Source organism: Triturus cristatus, chromosome 5_1, assembly GCF_964204655.1.
Source record: "Triturus cristatus chromosome 5_1, aTriCri1.1, whole genome shotgun sequence".
Classification (NCBI taxonomy): Eukaryota; Metazoa; Chordata; class Amphibia; order Caudata; family Salamandridae; genus Triturus; species Triturus cristatus.
This window is the reverse complement of record NC_140587.1, coordinates 531,237,339-531,257,547: the sequence shown is the minus strand read 5'-3', so window position 1 is coordinate 531,257,547 and position 20,209 is coordinate 531,237,339.

The following is a 20,209-nucleotide window of genomic DNA, read 5'->3' as shown; positions in this document are numbered from 1 at the left end:
CAGAGATTTATTGCGTATTGCTCTGGAGATTTCACATTTGCATTAGATGGAAAGGGGGAGCCATTTTTTTGTGCAGAAGCAGACTCTTAGCACACACCCAGCTGCTTATCCTGTGGAATCATGCACAGTATTCACAACCGAGTGGGGTTTGAGGTTTCAGTCAGTAATGCAAATACATTCAGCATCACTAAGGCTGGTTGCCCTTGCTGGAGTGTAGTCAGTCACCCAGGTTACACATGGTGCTGGTCTGAAAAAGCAGTTTGGACATGTGCTTTTTTAAGAATCTGAAAAGTGGATTCAAAATGTGTCAGTCTGTAAAAGTGTTTATCACTTGCCAAAAAAAAGAGTAGTAAGTGTGCTTTCAAATTGGCAAAGAAATTTCGTTTTCTGACTAATATGAAAACATGACTCTGTGTGCAAAGAGGAATTACAGGCAGAGATTTATTGCATATTGCTCTGGAGATTTCACATTTGCATTAGATGGAAAGGGGGAGCCTTTTTTTTGTGCAGAAGCAGACTCTTAGCACACACCCAGCTGCTTATCCTGTGGAATCATGCACAGTATTCACAACCGAGTGGGGTTTGAGGTTTCAGTCAGTAATGCAAATACATTCAGCATCACTAAGGCTGGTTGCCCTTGCTGGAGTGTAGTCAGTCACCCAGGTTACACATGGTGCTGGTCTGAAAAAGCAGTTTGGACATGTGCTTTTTTAAGAATCTGAAAAGTGAATTCAAAATGTGTCAGTCTGTAAAAGTGTTTATCACTTGCCAAAAAAAAGAGTAGTAAGTGTGCTTTCAAATTGGCAAAGAAATTTCGTTTTCTGGCTAATATGAAAACATGACTCTGTGTCCAAAGAGGAATTACAGGCAGGGATTTATTGCGTATTGCTCTGGAGATTTTACATTTGCATTAGATGGAAAGGGGGAGCCATTTTTTTTGTGCAGAAGCAGACTCTTAGCACACACCCAGCTATTTATCATGTGGAATCATGCACAGTATTCTCAACCGAGTGGGGTTTGAGGTTTCAGTCAGTAATGCAAATACATTCAGCATCACTAAGGCTGGTTGCCCTTGCTGGAGTGTAGTCAGTCACCCAGGTTACACATGGTGCTGGTCTGAAAAAGCAGTTTGGACATGTGCTTTTTTAAGAATCTGAAAAGTGGATTCAAAATGTGTCAGTCTGTAAAAGTGTTTATCACTTGCCAAAAAAAAGAGTAGTAAGTGTGCTTTCAAATTGGCAAAGAAATTTCGTTTTGTGACTAATGTGAAAACATGACTCTGTGTGCAAATAGGAATTACAGGCAGAGATTTATTGCGTATTGCTCTGGAGATTTCACATTTGCATTAGATGGAAAGGGGGAGCCATTTTTTTGTGCAGAAGCAGACTCTTAGCACACACCCAGCTGCTTATCCTGTGGAATCATGCACAGTATTCACAACCGAGTGGGGTTTGAGGTTTCAGTCAGTAATGCAAATACATTCAGCATCACTAAGGCTGGTTGCCCTTGCTGGAGTGTAGTCAGTCACCCAGGTTACACATGGTGCTGGTCTGAAAAAGCAGTTTGGACATGTGCTTTTTTAAGAATCTGAAAAGTGGATTCAAAATGTGTCAGTCTGTAAAAGTGTTTATCACTTGCCAAAAAAAAAGAGTAGTAAGTGTGCTTTCAAATTGGCAAAGAAATTTCGTTTTGTGACTAATGTGAAAACATGACTCTGTGTGCAAATAGGAATTACAGGCAGAGATTTATTGCGTATTGTTCTGGTGATTTTACATTTGCATTAGATGGAAAGGGGGAGCCATTTTTTTGTGCAGAAGGAGACTCTTAGCACACACCCAGCTGCTTATCCTGTGGAATCATGCACAGTATTCACAACCGAGTGGGGTTTGAGGTTTCAGTCAGTAATGCAAATACATTCAGCATCACTAAGGCTGGTTGCCCTTGCTGGAGTGTAGTCAGTCACCCAGGTTACACATGGTGCTGGTCTGAAAAAGCAGTTTGGACATGTGCTGTTTTCAGAATCTGAAAAGTGGATTCAAAATGTGTCAGTCTGTAAAAGTGTTTATCACTTGCCAAAAAAAAGAGAAGTTAGTGTGCTTTCAAATTGGCAAAGAAATTTCGTTTTGTGACTAATGTGAAAACATGACTCTGTGTGCAAATAGGAATTACAGGCAGAGATTTATTGCGTATTGCTCTGGAGATTTCACATTTGCATTAGATGGAAAGGGGGAGCCATTTTTTTTGTGTAGAAGCAGACTCTTAGCACACACCCAGCTGCTTATCCTGTGGAATCATGCACAGTATTCACAACCGAGTGGGGTTTGAGGTTTCAGTCAGTAATGCAAATACATTCAGCATCACTAAGGCTGGTTGCCCTTGCTGGAGTGTAGTCAGTCACCCAGGTTACACATGGTGCTGGTCTGAAAAAGCAGTTTGGACATGTGCTTTTTTAAGAATCTGAAAAGTGGATTCAAAATGTGTCAGTCTGTAAAAGTGTTTATCACTTGCCAAAAAAAAAGAGTAGTAAGTGTGCTTTCAAATTGGCAAAGAAATTTCGTTTTGTGACTAATGTGAAAACATGACTCTGTGTGCAAATAGGAATTACAGGCAGAAATTTATTGCGTATTGTTCTGGTGATTTTACATTTGCATTAGATGGAAAGGGGGAGCCATTTTTTTGTGCAGAAGCAGACTCTTAGCACACACCCAGCTGCTTATCCTGTGGAATCATGCACAGTATTCACAACCGAGTGGGGTTTGAGGTTTCAGTCAGTAATGCAAATACATTCAGCATCACTAAGGCTGGTTGCCCTTGCTGGAGTGTAGTCAGTCACCCAGGTTACACATGGTGCTGGTCTGATAAAGCAGTTTGGACATGTGCTTTTTTAAGAATCTGAAAAGTGGATTCAAAATGTGTCAGTCTGTAAAAGTACTTATCACTTGCCTAAAAAGTAGTAGAAAGTATGCTTTGCAATTGGCAAAGAAATTTCGTTTCCTGCCTAATTTCAAAGCATGACTTTGTGTGCACACAGGAATTATTTTTAGATATTTAATTTGTGAAGGTGTTATTGTGATTTTCATTAATAGGAAAGGGGTTTATAGTATTTTAAGATTTCTAAAGATCATAAAAAATGTAGTAATATATTTAAATAAAATAAAGGAATTTTTTTTTTGTTTTTTTCAGGTATTGCTGAAGAGCAGTGAACAAAATTTAAGATGCCTACAAAATCCAGACTAAAGAAAGACCACAAGAAAAACCTATATTTGAAGACAACTGGAGGACCTAAGTTAGTTGGAGATGCTCATGTTGGGAAAAAGAAAAAATCTTCTGGTAAGCAGACAAAAGATTTTTTAAAGAACATATTCAAAAAAAGGAAAAATGTACAAAATGTCTGTACTGGAAAGAATGTTTTCAATAGAAAAAAACAGGAAAAAATTGAGAATTTAGTTAATGCAAATATACCTTCTGCAACAATAAAGATTAACTTAAACAGAAAAACAGCGTTTAAAGAGATACGTAGAAAAATGTTTCAGAGAAGAGTTATGTCCAATTTGATAAAGGATGTGAAGAAATATAAGCAAAAGGCAAAATATTACAAGAGAAAAAAATAAATTGAAGCCATTGCAGCAAAGGCATTAGAATTAAAAAGGAAACTATTCATTTTAATTTTGAATAGGATGCGTACATTAGATAAAATGGTTAATGTACTGAAATCACAAAGCAAAAGGAAAAGAGTAGTGAACAGAACAAACTTTTGTAAAGTGTTTTTAGGAAAATGGATGCATAGTTCAAGTAGTGAACCTTTTTTAATGAAGAGAGCTATTTTCAAAGTAATAGTTTGCTGCATGCAGTTGACACCAGAGGTCGTGCTTATGAAGTGAAAAATGGTTGCATAATGGAGAAGGAGATAATGGTTCCAAGAGATGAGGTACAAGTGATGGCGGATGAGGCTATGGGGAGACGTCCTAAAGCCCCAGTGTACACTTGGAATTGTAGTAGTATTTGCACTGTGCGTCAGGAATCTATTGATAAATTTCGTGAGTTTCTAAGAGAATATAGTAAAAAAAAGTGTAAAACAGAAGATTAAGGTGCTTCAAAGTCTAGATCCATGCAGAGTGAGAGAGAATACTGGTTTGCAGGGTCATTCTCTGGCTTGTCTATCTAGAAAAGTGTGTAATAGTGTTTTCCATCATTTTAGGATGCTGGCTGTTCATCATACTGAAATGAGAAAGTTTGTGAGACGGTTGTATTTTGCTAAAAGTCCAGCAATAAAGTTAGATGAATTGAATAGGGCTCTGTTCCGTGGATCGGTATCAGATGTAGAGAAGGTTGTTGATGAAATTCAGTTTTGTTACTTTGGTCCTGAACAAAACAGTGCAGAAAAGGACACAGTAAATGAGGAAGAAGTGGAAGAGAATGTAGAACCCTCTGTAAGTAAGACATTTAATGATCACATAACAAAATTTGCAATAATCTCTAATGAAAGACCAAATATTACTTGTATTTGTTGCCGCAGAACTCATTATAGAAAACAAACTAGGAATGTTGATCTCTACAGAAAGAGTGAAAATGAAGATAATTATAAGTGGAAGGATTTTGCCACATATATATTTCTAGAAAATTGTTTTGAATTGGGTGAAGATCAGCGTATTTGTAAATACTGTTACAACAAGTTAGAGGAAAATAGAATGCCGACCAGAGCTGTACATAATAATTTAGAATTGGATGCTATTCCTGCTGAACTTTCTGAATTAAATACATATGAGTCTATACTTATTCAATGTGTTCATCCGTTCCAGACCATAGTACGTATGGAGCCCAAAACTGGTAAATTACCTCCTTCAGATTTACTGAGAGGTTTAAAAGGTAGAGTGGTGTATTTGCCCTTGGATTTGAAAAAAAATATGGAAACTATTGATGCGGATACTTTGGAAACTGAACCATTAATTATTCTGGTTAATGGTGTACCTACAAAGAATAAGAAGATTTGGCAGGAGCTGGTAGATGTACGGAAAGTACAAAGAGCAAATTTGTATTTGAAAAGGAATAACAAATGGTATGAATCAATTTATTTAGAAGAAGAAGAAGAAGATTTACAAGAAGACACAGAAACACCAACTGGACAAATTGAAAAAGTGGACAAGTCAAAGGAAGAAGAAATTTATGAACATTTTAGCATACATCCTCTTCATTCAAAAGAAGTTATGGGAGACAATATTGATCTGTTTCAGATGAAGAAAGCAAAAGGAACTCCCGTGAGTGTATGGGAGGAGAGCTTGGAAGCTCGATGTTTTCCCCAGCTGTTTCCTAAAGGAAAAGGAGGACGATACGATGAACGTCCAGAACAGATTCCAGCTTCTGAGTATCGGACTACAAGACTATATGCTGAAGATCCCAGATTTCGACAAAGTATTCCTTATTTGTTCCATCTTTTATTTGAAAGCGACTTGTCTGCACTGTCTTATGCAGTAAATCACATTTTAAAAAGTGGAGTACATTTACAAAATGTGTCTGCTAAGGATTTTATGGAGAAAGTGCAGCACCGAGATGATCATTTGGAAACACAACTGATCAATCTGATGGCTTGTCAGCGTGGGACAAATGAATATTGGTACCAACGCCATGGTGAATTAAAATGCATGTTACGGAATTTAGGAACACCAACATGGTTCCTTACCCTAAGCTGTGCTGAGTACGCTTGGGATGATTTACTGGATTTTCTACGAGAGGCAAATTCAAACATTAAAAACATCGAATACAAGACAGCAGGAGAACTGTGCTCATTGGATCCGGTTAATGTTTGCAGATATTTCAATCATAGATTTGAGGCTATGATGTCCTTCATCTGCAATAAAAAAAATCCACCTCTAGGAGAAGTAGTGGATTTCTTTTGGAGAAAAGAGTACCAGGCAAGAGGTGCTCCTCATATTCATATGCTGTTGTGGATCAAGGATGCCCCAAAGTTTGGAACAGATGCTGATGAAGCAGTGTTATCTTACATTGAAGAATATGCAACATGTGCTATACCAAAAAGCACAGAAGAGAAAAAGTTAAAGGAGCAAGTTTTACGTTTCCAAAGTCATCGGTGTGGAAAATACTGTCGACGGAAATACAAGAGCAAAGAAAAATACTACACTAAATGTCGATTTGGATTTCCTAGACCTGTTCTTTCAAATGGAAGAGTAAACAGTTTTATGTCATCTGTGAGACATACTATCACAAGAAAATCACCTAAGAATACCTACAACCTAAAAAGAAAAGAAGAATCAAAAAATATAAATGACTACAACCCAGTCATTTTATCCATGTGGAATGCTAACATGGATATACAGTATGTAGCTGACAATTCCATTGCTGTTGCTCGATATGTAATGTCTTACATTACTAAATCTGAAAAATCTGAATTGAAAGAAATGTGGGAAGAGATTTCTTACGAGAAGACTGTCAGTAAGAAGCTGTACAGTTTCAGTTTAAAGATGTTATCGCATCGAGAAATTGGATCCTACGAATGTTCAGATAGGTTATCTTCTGCAAGTCTCTACTCGAAATCAAGAAGAATAATTTGGGCAAGTTTAGGCCTTGCAGCAATGAGAAATCGGGTACTGAAATCTGTTGGAGAAATTGAATATTTGGCCGAGAATGACCCAGAAAGTACAGATATTTTGAAATCAAACATGTTGGACACATATTATCCAAAAAGAAGTCATCATCTGGAGAACATGTGTCTCTATGAAGTGCTGCAGAACTACATTTATTCACGGAAAGCCGCAGAAGACATCAACAATGGAAAATATAAAGTCATTGGTGAGGAAGGATGTTTGGTGAAGCAAACAAAAGGAAGTTTGATAAATCACAGGAAGCTGAGTTGCGACACTACTGACAAAAAAGAATTTTACTACTTGGCTCTTTTACAGCTGTTTAAACCATGGCGTACAGAGGATGAACTACTGGGAGAATTTCAAAGCTATGAAGATTATTTTAATGCTTTCAAAGACAGCATACAATGCAGTACATTCTCAACTTATCTGCAAATGTTAAATGAAGAAATTGAACAGGAAACTACAATTGCAGCTGAAGTAGCTAGAGACAGTTCTCAAGACAGCCAAAGTTCAGGAACACTCAGTCAAGATCCCCTAGGACAACCAATCGTTGAAAATGAAGCATCAATAGCCATGAATGAAGTGGAAACAGCTATGAATCAAGCTCAAGAAGAATTTATAGACTTACAAAATTTGGAAAGACAACTGAATGAAGAGCAGCAACAAATTTATGAAGAGATCAGAAGCAAAATTGATCACGGATTTCAACATGAAAAAAAAGAGTGCTCATGCACATCATTTCATCCAATCAGGATGTATGTAAGTGGACAAGCTGGAACTGGAAAAAGTTTCTTAATAAAAGTAATCAGAAGCTACCTACACCAAAAAACGGATTCTACTTTGTCTTGTGTGGTTACTGCTCCAACTGGGTTAGCAGCCTATAACATAAAAGGAATCACCTTACATTGTTTGCTAATGTTACCAGTGGAGCATGAGAACAAAATACAATACAACAAGCTAACTGGAGAAGCATGCTTGGAAGTTTCAAGAGTATTGAAGAAGATGCAAGTTCTCATTATTGATGAGGTGAGCATGGTATCAAACTTAATGCTTGCCTTTGTGCATTTAAGAATGCAGCAAATTCTAAGGACAGACTATGACGTGTTATTTGGTGGAAAACATGTCATAGTTTTTGGGGATCTTCTACAACGTACTCCAGTTAAAGGACAACCAGTGTTTAATACTGTGACACATGAAGACACAAAGAAGTCATTGGGAAGCATCGGTAATGCAAATATTTGGTCCTTCTTTGAGTACAAGGAACTTACTACTAATATGAGGCAAGCAAACGATGAAGAATATGGAAGTATTCTGAAAGATATCAGAATTGGACTACTCACAGAAGTTGGCAAAAAAGCATTACAGAGTCGGCTGCTACATAATTTATTTCCAAAGGAAGAAATAGTTGCAGAGAAGATATACAAGAACATTGCAGAAAAGAAAAGTGTCATCTGCTTAATGCCAACTCTACGTGAATGCTCAATATTCAATGAGGAGCTTTTGAAATTGGAAAAGGAAGATATCAGGAAATTGGAAGCAGTGGACAAAATTGAGGATGGAAGAATTACTATCACATTAACAGGCACACTGAAAAATAAATTGGATTCCCTTGAGAAGAACATTTCCAAAACAGCTGGATTAGAAAAAAATCTATGTGTTTGCATGAACTGTAGAGTATTTTTAAGGAAAACTTTGGATGTTGAAAAAGGTTTAGTTAATGGAGCTATGGGAAGAGTTGTGGGTTTTATTAATTATCAGAAAAAAGATGGAATTGAATGTTTAAAAATAAAATTTGATCAGATAGAAGAAGTTAAAGACATTTGTCGTTGTTCAGTTCGTTTCATGCTTGTGAAAGACTTATATGTACGTAGGAAGCAGTTTCCGTTTTCGCTAGCATATGCTGTAACTATTCACAAGTCTCAAGGATTGACTGTAGATTGTGCTTTTGTGAACATTGGTTCAACTGTGTTCAAAGAAGGTATGGCTTATGTAGCTTTGTCACGAGTGAAAACATTATCTGGTTTATTCATGATAGACTTTGATGACTCAAAAGTTAGTGCTGATACAAATTGTGTAAAGGAGTATAATAGATTAAGAAGAACCTATGCTCCTCATTTAGGTCAGTATCCTGTGTTGGAGAAACGTGTAGTTTCTCGTAAAAGGAGAAATGAGAATATCTGTAATGAAGATGTAGAGAGGAGGAAAAAAAAGAGGAGTGATGTAATTGCAAGCAAAAAGAAAAAGGAAAATGAAGAAGAGGTTGTAGGATGTCATTTTGAAAATAGCTCTGGTGTCAACTGCTACGCTAATGTAGTGCTGAATGTTGCATTTTATCTGGAAAGTGTGCAAGAGCAGATAATAGTAAATCAGACAAAAAGATTCTGTTCTGAGTTGAGTCTCCTTTTTCAAAAGCTGAGTAATGATAAAACTCAAATAGAAAGTGCTACTGAAATTAGAAAACTTTTAGATGTATGTTCAGGACGAACACAGTTTTCTCAAAATGTACAGCAAGACGCACAGGAATTCTTGATGTTTTTTCTTCAGGTACTGGAAGAAGAAGGGGTTCCCATTGAAAATTTGTTTGGTCTCTCTTATAAATGGGAACATAGTTGTGAAAACTGTTTCAATACATGTGGCTCTAATGTTGATTCTGAAAGGTTTATTTATTTAACATTGCCAGAAAGTAAAACAGTCACTTTTGCTAAATTAGTTAAAGATGCTAATCATAACATGGAATGCAGTGAGTGTCAATCTGAAATGTTTTCAACGTTACTTTTAAAGGAATACGGACAATATGTAATTTTAATGATGCAACGATGTAAAGCTGATGGTTCAAAATTGGATACTTTAATAAAGAAGTTTACAGGAGAGCAATTATCAATTTCAGGAAAAACTTTTGTAACAGTTGCAATAATTTTCCATGAAGGACCTACTGTTACTTCTGGACATTACACAGTTTATCTTAAATGTGAAAAAGGCTGGACACTGTGTAATGATTCCCAATTGATTTTCAAGCAACGTTTGCCTTTTGATTTAGCAAATTCCTATCTAATCTTCCTGAAACCTAAATTTTAGAGAGACTTGGCAAGATGTGTACAAAACAATTTTAACATTTTATTGGATTACCATTGGAATTTTCAAAAAAAATGATTTTTCAAATTATCATTTGGCCTAATGGAAAGGTAACCAATTGTAATGTGGACTTTTTAAATTTTTAATGAAACTTTGGAAAACCAAAAATTTAGACAAAATCGGTAACATCTGCACAATTTAAATTTTGGAATGTTATTGGATTGCCATTGGAAATGTATTCAAAAAAGATTTTTAAAATTACTATTTGGCCATGAGGAAAGGTAAGCAATTGTATTGTGGACTTATTTAATTATTAATTAATCTTTCGGAAACCAAAATGTTACAGAGAATCGGTGAGATCTGTACAATTTAAACTTTAGAATTTTATTGGATTACCATTGGAAATTTAATCAAAAAAGAATTTTAAAATTACTATTTGGCCTAAAGGAAATGGAACCAGATGTATTGTGGAGTTATTTGAGATATATTTTTGTGATTATACTTCTGAAACAAAAATGTCAGACGGTATTTTAAAGAAATAAGTATTGATATTAGTTGATATTTTTTTAGAATATTATGCATTTCTATAATGTAATGTTTAAGTTAAAAGAGATTCTGGGCTTTTTTTATACAATCTTTGAGATTGTTATTTTTTTTTTGCCCGCTGTTAAATGATGAATGCAATTGCTTTCACAATTTATAGTGAAATGCAATATATTCTGAAAACAGCAAAAAAAAGGCAAACATTTTTTTGGGAAAAACATGTAAATTCGTGTACTGTGTAATATATTGATTTATTAAATATTAATACTTTTTTCTTTTTTTTCAGATTGTGAAAGAAAATTTTCAAAAAAAACCAACCATTATTTCAAGTAATTTCAATTACATTTTAATTAAAAATTAAATTGTTGGGTGGGACAGGTAACTGAGAAAATAGAAGGTCTCTTTCTTCCACTTTATCTCAAAAAGATTTTTAGTATTTAGTTATTAATTCCTCAAGGATCTTGAGATGTGGTAATTGATTTTTTGTGTTTTTTAAAAAAAAAAATACGCTTACGCGTACGGTAAAAAAAAAAAAAAAAGTTTTAAAGAAAAAATAAAAAAAAGTTGAGAGGTAAGGTTGGCTCTTAAAAGAGCCGTTGTGTTCAAGCAGGGACAGAGGAAAGGAAGTATGGGAACATTAGCTGGTTGGACATTTGTGCTGATCTATTCTGTTGTTAATGAGGGAAACACTGGTCTCCCTGTGAACAATTAGATCATGGCAAAATGAACACCGCATAGTAACCCTACCAAACCGAGGGTTCATTTCCAGAGGTTCAGAAAAAGGTGATTGTGCCCCCACAGATGAAGGGCTCTGCTGAGCTTCCGAAGAAGGACTCGGCTCAGCTGCTGTGGATGTGCTCGCTCGACTTACTGAAGGGTTGCCCCTAGTATGTCGTGCATGTGTCCTAGGATGCACATCCTCAAGGTGTCTCAACATAGTGTGATTCCCAAAGGAATACTTCTTGTTGGGATTACCTCGCGAAAGTACACGCTGGCACAGCTTGCAAGTCACCAAGGCAGCATTGACTTTTTTCTCACCCTCTGGAAAACTGAAATACTCCCATATGAAAGAGCCCTTCTGTTTCCTCTTTCTCTGCCTGATGGTGGTGCTGCTAGCCTCACTCTCAGCAGAAGAGTGCTGGTCTGCCATCGTATCCCAAAGACAACTCAGCTCCTTCTCCTAAGGGATCACAAGCAGAAATGAGGGGAATGGGTGTGGTGTAGGAGAGTTCTAGAACTGAAAGTAGTTTCAACCAATCAAAAGTTGTGTTTCATGATCACATGACCCACCGTGCGCGTACGTTACGCTTACGTTACGCTTACGGTGCGCTTACGGTGCGCTTACGGTGCGCTTACGGTAAAAGTGCGCATGCGCGTAAAAAAGACACGCGCTCGCGCGCATGCGCAAAACAGTCACTCTACAACACTTCCGCGTAACGTGTGCGTGTAGCGTGCACGCCTTCGCGCCCCACGCACAGTACGCGCGGCTACGCAAATTGCGTAACTATACGCAAACAGAGTAGATAAATTACAAACATTGCGTAAACGGTAAGCTTACCGTACGCTTACCGTACGCGCACTAAAAAAAAAAAAAATATATATTTTCTATGTTATACTAATATATCTTACCTGTTTGGTAAAAAAAAAGAGAAAACTTGATATATTGCATATTTTTTTTTAAAAAAACATAGTGTTTTAAGAGAATAAAAGTTAAAAAAAACTTGTTTTTTTTTAAAAAAACACATTTAAGATAAGAATTTATAATAAAAAAATCATACAAAATCAAAAAAAAAAATATGGGAATCACATATGTTATAGGTAAGAATTAGCATTTAAAAAACCATACAAATTCACTGAAAAAACCATGGGTTTCACACACGTTATAGTTAGAAATTAGCATTTAAAAAACCTTGCAAATTCACTGAAAAAACCATAGGTTTCACACATGTTATAGTTAGGGATTAGCATTTAAAAAACCTTGCAAATTCACTGAAAAAACCATAGGTTTCACACATGTTATAGTTAGGAATTAGCTTTTAAAAAACCTTGCAAATTCAGTGAAAAAACCATAGGTTTCACACACGTCATAGTTAGCTGGACATTTCATTCGTAAAAAACCAATGAAATTTTCCCGTTATAGTTAGTTAAGCTAACTATAACTCGCGCGCCCGCAATGCACTGCTGATGACGTCACATATTACATCACTCATGACATGGTCAGTGACATCACTCATGACATCACTGATGACATCTCAAATGACATCACTGATGACATCATCCATGTGATGGAGTGGCAGATCTCCTCTCACCCTAATATAACCTTTGATACACACATTCAAAAATAGAGACTGAAATTTTCAAAAAAATGGACATACCAATACCAATTACAACAACCTCTTCAATAATTCTAAGAACCACATAAACATCCACTCATTCACCAACAGTCCTGTACAGTCACTCATTCGTGTACTCACACATCATATGTACTCATACACCAATACATCCTGTTACACAATGCCACTCATCCACAGAGTTACTGACACACATAGTCACTCATGAAAAAAAGAAAGAAACATACATTTACTTGCATATACAGTTATACACACACCACCACACTTACTTCTACAGAAACTTACACATACTTAGTCTTTTAAACAATCACTTATAGAAACACATACTTATTCATACAGGAACTCTTTCAATCTCTCACTCTCACATATACTCACTTATATACACCAATAGTCACATATACTAGTTTAAAACATATGTAGTTACTCATAAAGACACTATTGAGACAGCCATTCACTCACTAACACACCCATACACACACTCATCCACCCATACAGTCCTGCACATATGCTGTCTTCAACACATACAAACAGTGAGTCACTCATTCATGCACCTATGCACTACGTAATACCCCCCACCGAACCATATAGACACTGATACTCAAAAAACCAACTAATAACCTATATAGACACTCATGTAGCTACTCACCAACCCATGCAGCCACTTATACACAAAGTGAGAGACTGATACAGATATTTACATATTTAAACATTACTCACTAAGCCATGTATTCACTAAGATACACTTAATCAGTCAGTTACACAATCAATTTTTAAAAAACAAATCATCCATTTAGACACTTATATACCCATTTATTCTTCCATCGACCTTGAGATATACTTATATAAAACATATTTAATTTTCAGAAAAACACACATTCACTGGATGATGTCATCAGTGATGTCATCAGTGATGTCATTTGAGATGTCATCAGTGATGTCATGAGTGATGTCACTGACCATGTCATGAGTGATGTAATATGTGACGTCATCAGCAGTGCATTGCGGGCGCGCGAGTTATAGTTAGCTTAACTAACTATAACGGGAAAATTTCATTGGTTTTTTACGAGTGAAATGTCCAGCTAACTATAACGTGTGTGAAACCTATGGTTTTTTCACTGAATATATATATATATATATATATATCACTGAAAAAACCATAGGTTTCACACACGTTATAGTTAGGAATTAGCATTTAAAAAAACCTTGCAAATTCACTTAGAAAACCATAGGTTTCACACATGTTATAGTTAGCTGGACATTTCACTCGTGAAAAACCATTGAAATTCCCCCGTTATAGTTAGTGCAGGCAACTATAACTCACGCGACCGCAATCCTCTGCTGATGACGTCAGATATTACATCACTGTATTTAGACACTTATTTACCCATGTCTTCTTCCATTAATTTTTAGCTATACATATATTACAAATATTTTTTTTTCAGAAAGACACATATATCATCAGTGATGTAATATCTGACGTCATCAGCAGAGGATTGCGGTCGCGTGAGTTATAGTTGCCTGCACTAACTATAACGGGGGAATTTCAATGGTTTTTCACGAGTGAAATGTCCAGCTAACTATAACATGTGTGAAACCTATGGTTTTTTAAGTGAATATATATATATATATATATATATATATATATATATATATATATATATATATATATATATATATTTATATATATATATGCGCCCAATCCTGCCATATACAGAAATGACAGGCATAGACTCCGTGAGTATAAAGCAAGGAAAAGGGTTTATTTACAAAACGAGGGCCACGACGCGTTTCGACGGCAAGCCGCCTTTGTCACAATGACAAGCATCACAATAGGCAGCCATTATATGCCGAGTTACTCAGAAGGTTGCCATGACAACCTAGGAAGCATAGACAAAGACGTGCAAACTAGTGTGACCTTGCATTTCAAAATTACAATACAAGGCAAAATGTTAAGTAAATACAAAATGTGCACAATTCTATGTAATTAATACAATAAATGGAAAACAGATGGGAAAAATAAATTTGCTACCTTAAACACATCAAAACTGTGTATACCCAAGTGTCAAAACAGAAGAACAGACTTTCGTTTTTCCTAATGACAATAGTTACATCTTGGTTGTTACTTCTCTGAATACTCTCAATATATTTAACAGTAAAACGTGTTTGTATACCCAATGGAATTTAAAGTTGAAACTGCGTAGTTCATCAGCTAAAAAATTTGAATATATAGTAATTATGAAAGAAAGTCAAGACACGTATTGTGCTAAATACATGGCTGACTAATGTATACCGCATACATTTTGTTACAACCTAATTAGTATATGCAAAAAAAAAAAATCAAATTCAAAGCTTTATTCGACAGCATTGTCATAAAAGCATATTTACATCCTAACAATAAATATAAATACTATATTAAAACAATATACAATCTTAAAAATACATTAAACCATGATGCTGGCGAATAGTTCCGATGAATTGATAACATCGATTAAAAACAAATTTATGCTAAAAATAGAACAATGTCCTTGGAGTCAGATGTTCTTTATCCTTCTTCTAACATTTTTAGGGTGCGTGAACGTATAACCCAGGCCCACCCCAAGAATTTTGCTACAGCAATGACCAAATATTGAGTGCAATCAGATTCGAGTATTCTCAAGGCATCCTTGTATCTACGTATTCCCAAATTTAAACATACTGGTTTTATCCATCTACGACGTGGAGTGACATATAATGGACAAACAAATAGTAAATGACCAGCATCTTCAATCAAATCTCGACAGTGAGGACAACAATTATCATCGTTGGGTAGCCAATTCTGTGTAAATGTTTTAACAGGGAGGGTCCCAATTCGAAACTGAAAATACAGTTTTCTATCAAAAGGCCTCTCTATATAATCCCAAAAAGCCTCACAAGATGGAATACTTTTGATGTCGAGATATCGTCCTGTTAGATTGGTGTTCTGGCCAGTAATAATAACAGATGTTGTAATCATATCCCAGTACATTTTTTTGAGTGCAGACTTGGGAGGAAATTTTAGCCCATTTAAATCATCCCATAGATGCCCCAAATCTAGTTTTATTAATAAGTCTCTGATTTCTTTAAGCCATGATATAGAATGAAATTGGTCGGCCCTAATGATATCTTTTAGGGCTGTAGCATAATGGGCCAATTCCGGTGTGACCATGATACGTCTCCAATATAGGAGTGGGCGCAATCGTGCCAAATCCTCAAATCTTTTCCTGCCCAGATCATAGGCTAATGGAATCATTGGGGTACTTCGGGGAACTCCCGTTAGGCAACGTAGGAACTTGTTTTCAGCAAGACTTAGTTGTTTCAGGTTGCCAAAACCCCATAATTCTGAACCATATAATACGGCACTAATAGCCTTCATGTTATAAATCTCTAAGGCTGGAGTGATAGGTTTAGTCAGGGATGTTTTATATTTTGAGACAATTGCCCCCGTTAGCTGATGGAATTTTAGGGCAGCCATATCAATATGGTTTGTCCACTTCATGTTACTCTGGAGGGATATCCCTAAATATGTAAATGCCTCTACTTGTTCTAACGGAGTGTCGTTGAATTTGATAACACCTCTAAAATTTTTCCTCTTATTTAGGCACATGAACTTTGTTTTGGAGGTGTTTATTTCAAGGCCACGTTCTCGACAAAACTCACCGAATTCATTTAGCGCCTTCTGCAGGCCACTAGGTGTCCGTGAAACTATCAGTGTGTCATCCGCGAACATGAGAACAGGTACGCGGGTTCCAGCCAATACGGGGGCGTCTGTGGGCGAACGACTCAGGTGTTTTACAATACCATTAATAAACAGGGAGAACAACGTGGGCGCCAGGACACATCCCTGCCGAACACCACGCTCTACAGGGAATGTGTCAGTAACCTCCCCCTGCGTTCCCCACCTAATTCGTGCATAATTGTTTTCATGTAAGCGGACGAGTAGTGTTAGTAATTCTGGAGCAATCCCTGCTTCGTCGAGAACCCTCCATAATTTGGAGCGAGGCACCAAATCAAATGCGGATTTTAAATCTATAAAAACCGCATAAAGGGTCCCATTGGTTAGCTTTACATTCCTCCAATAGAGTGCTAAAAAATAAAATACCTGGTCAACCGAACTAGTGCATGGTCTAAACCCAGCCTGAAAGGGAGAAAGAATGTTATTTTCTTCAATCCAGGTATGTAATCTATTTTGCACTAATCGACCTATCAGTTTCTGGGCAGAATCTATGAGACTGATAGGTCTATAGTTACTGGGTAATGATTTGTCCCCTTTCTTAAAAACTGGGATTATTTCAGCCCCTTTCCATGAGGGGGGTACAGGCGCCCCCATAGCGATAGAATTTGCTAGATATTGGAAATACTGACACCAGGACAATCTATCAGTTAAAAATACATCCGCAGGTATTCCGTCCATCCCGGGGGCACGGCCCCTGGTTATACAATCTAATGCTAAGTTTATGTCTTTAATCGTGAACACCTGCGTTTGAAAATAAATGACCGGGGGGGGTAAGTGCTCTCCTTCTTGCAAGGCTGAAGCATATTGTGGTTTGAAAAAATCAATCCATTGGTTTATTGCCACATTATTTTGGGGAGATGGTGCAACCCCGCCTCTGTCCCATTTTACTATCGCCCAAAACTTCTTTTGATCCTTCGACATGCAAGCTGCTTTCAGATCCTGCCAATGATCCTCGTCCCATTCCTTCTTAGCCTTTAGCTGTGTATGTTTATACAGTTTTCTAGCAGATCTCACACTATCCATGTTTTTTGATCTAAGGGCCAAACTTAAACTCTGGCGAGCTGCTCTACAAGATTTGTTGAACCATCCCGCCATAGGTTGTTTGTCCTTATTGGATTTTCCACCCACTAGGGGTTTTTTTAAAAATTTTTGGAGGTTTTGAAAGAAAGTGGTATGGACCTCATCCATTGATGATAAAAATGTGTTTCCAGATGTTAGTGTAAACAATTTATCCATTTCGTCAGTTACCACTTTTTTAAGATCTGCTAATTCTTCGGGCTTCTCTATAAATCTCTCCCATTTAACATGCCTCATGTTGTTTGATACAACAACATCCAGGCTAGTTTTCCCATCTTCATTTCCTAGTTCTGTGGGCTCATTAAAAGTTTGTAGTTCCAGGTGAAGGGCGTTGTGATCACTGTCATCTCGTTTAATTATGATCATATCGTTCAGTTTAGGCCAAATCCTTATATCCACTAGGAAATAATCAATACGACTAGTGGATCTTCCATTGTCGAACGTATTTGCCCCCTGGTAGTCTGACCGGGTGCGTCCATTAGCAGCCCTAAGCCCTCTCTCTAGGCAAAGTGCTTTCAATTGAATGGCCATGGCGGTCCACCTCTTGACCGGGGGTAGTTCCAGCTGGGGAACCCCCCACTTACTATCTTCTTCTTCTGCTAGGAACTGATCCTCCGAGCCAAGAGGTTCGAACGTCGTATTAAAATCCCCACCTACTAAGATAGGCTTCTCCGATGGTAATACAGAGAGATGTTGGTCTAAGACAGATATTACATCTGATGAGGAGCCTCCAACCGTCCCTCTAGCATAAACATTTGCTATAACCAGTCCCTGGTCATTAGGCCAGGTGATATTTAGTGACAGAATGTCACTAGATTGAGAACTAAGTTGGTCAATTTTACAGCAAAGGGATTGGCGGATCCAAATTATCAAGCCTCCTGAGGGACGACCTTTAGCTTTTTTAGTGGCAGGTACGTAGAAATTAAGGAAACCCAAGCGATAAACCGGGTCCATTGACCATGACTCTTGAAATAAAATTATATCGAACTGGTCAACAAAAATGCACCACTCAGGACAGTGCATTTTGTTGCCAATTCCTGCAAGGTTCCAAGATAAAACGGACAAATGAGGCTTAGGTTTAATGGGACTAGTGAGCTCATTTAACGTTAATGAGTATTGGATATCATCTTCAATCCTATTCGTATAATCAGTCCTGCTATTTGGATTACTTAATGATTCATTTATTAGTGCCTGTACTCCAATATCTCCAGTTCCTAGTTGGGTGGGTAATGCAGATCTACAGAGTTCCCGTACAGCCAACTTGGTAGAGCTGGGGTTGCCTTTTACAATACTGTCATTACAACTGGCTGTTCCTATGGGGATAAATGAGGTATCGTGCAAAGTAGATGTTACAGCCTCAAATCTAGCATTCTCATCAAGTCAATCGCAGTCATTCAGATTTGACAGGACCTCAAATCTGTTTTCTACGTTGATATTCCATATCCTATTAAGGTCACCCCTATCCCCTATACTAGGTAATAGGGTTCGCCCTTTCCTCACCATCGCTTGATTTACCACCCCTTTCTTTCTGCAATAGAAATAGTGCAGCGTTAATGGAATGATAGTGCCATGTCTCCGTTGTGGGGGAAGTATGTTATGCAGGATATTAGGAAGGACAGCCAAGTTGGAAAAATTAATGACCACACAATCCCCGGCATATTTTTTAGGATCATGGCCTAACCATGAGACCCTTCTTGCCATGATGATTTCGCCAGCTAATTGCCTCTCTCCCCAAGGAGTCATTCTCATATTTTTTGTTAGCCAATGTAATGATTTACTAATGAGGGAAGATGTAGTTTCTATTTTGTCAGGAGGTAAATTAGGTACATTGGCAAGAACCAATGTAGTAGGAAGTGCCTCGACGATACATTGGAACTGGTCATTCGCTGGACGTTGGGCAAGTCGGTCAATAGGAAGGCCTGGTTTAGATGTTTTCTGGGTATTCCCCTCAGTTGTAGATTGCAAGAGTTGTGGGTTCACAATCTCATTTTGTGTTGCCCTTCGCTCCCCTCTATCAGGTGGTACTATCAGACTACTGTGGCTCAGTGCCGGATACTCAGTTCTAGGTACCTCTTCCACAGGTCTACTTATCAGGGAGTTTAATCTGACTACCTCTGTCATTAATTCATCAATTCTGGCTACCAGAGGAGTAATAACACTCTCAATTTTAATATCAATCCTGTTTGCTATTTTCTTGGACAATTCATTCTCAGAATATTTAGCAAAATGAGATTCTGGTGCCTCAGCCTTCTTCACAATTTTGGGTGCAGAGGTAGCCTTTTTTTTCCCTGGGCGGGAGCCATTACTTTTAACCTGATTTTTCCTACAGGTTCTAACTTGCCTGACTCTGGGAGGAGGGATGGAAGAATCGATATCAGCTAATTCGACGGCCATGTGTAAATCTACATCAGAAATGGGTTGTGAGGTAACAGTTGGATAAGTGCTTAGTTCAATAATGTCACTCTCTAACTCATCAATTTCAGTTGGGGTGCTAGTATTAGCCATTAAGGGGGAAGCCAAAAGTGAATCAGACAAAGGTGCAGGCACAGGAGATTTTTCAGAGGCATTTTGAGAACAATTTAACCCCAGTGACGCTCTTCTGTCGTTATTAATTTTGCTAACGATCTGCACCATATAATTGTCCATGGTGTTCGCACTTGTAGTTTTTTTCGATTTCGGCATATTCACCACACAGCTTTACCCGATCTACTTCAAGTTCACTGCTGCTTGATATCAGCTGTGTTAGAGCAAATAACAGCAGTACCCAATGTAACAAAGTTCGATAATCACTCACTCAGACACGATCAAGGTAGTGT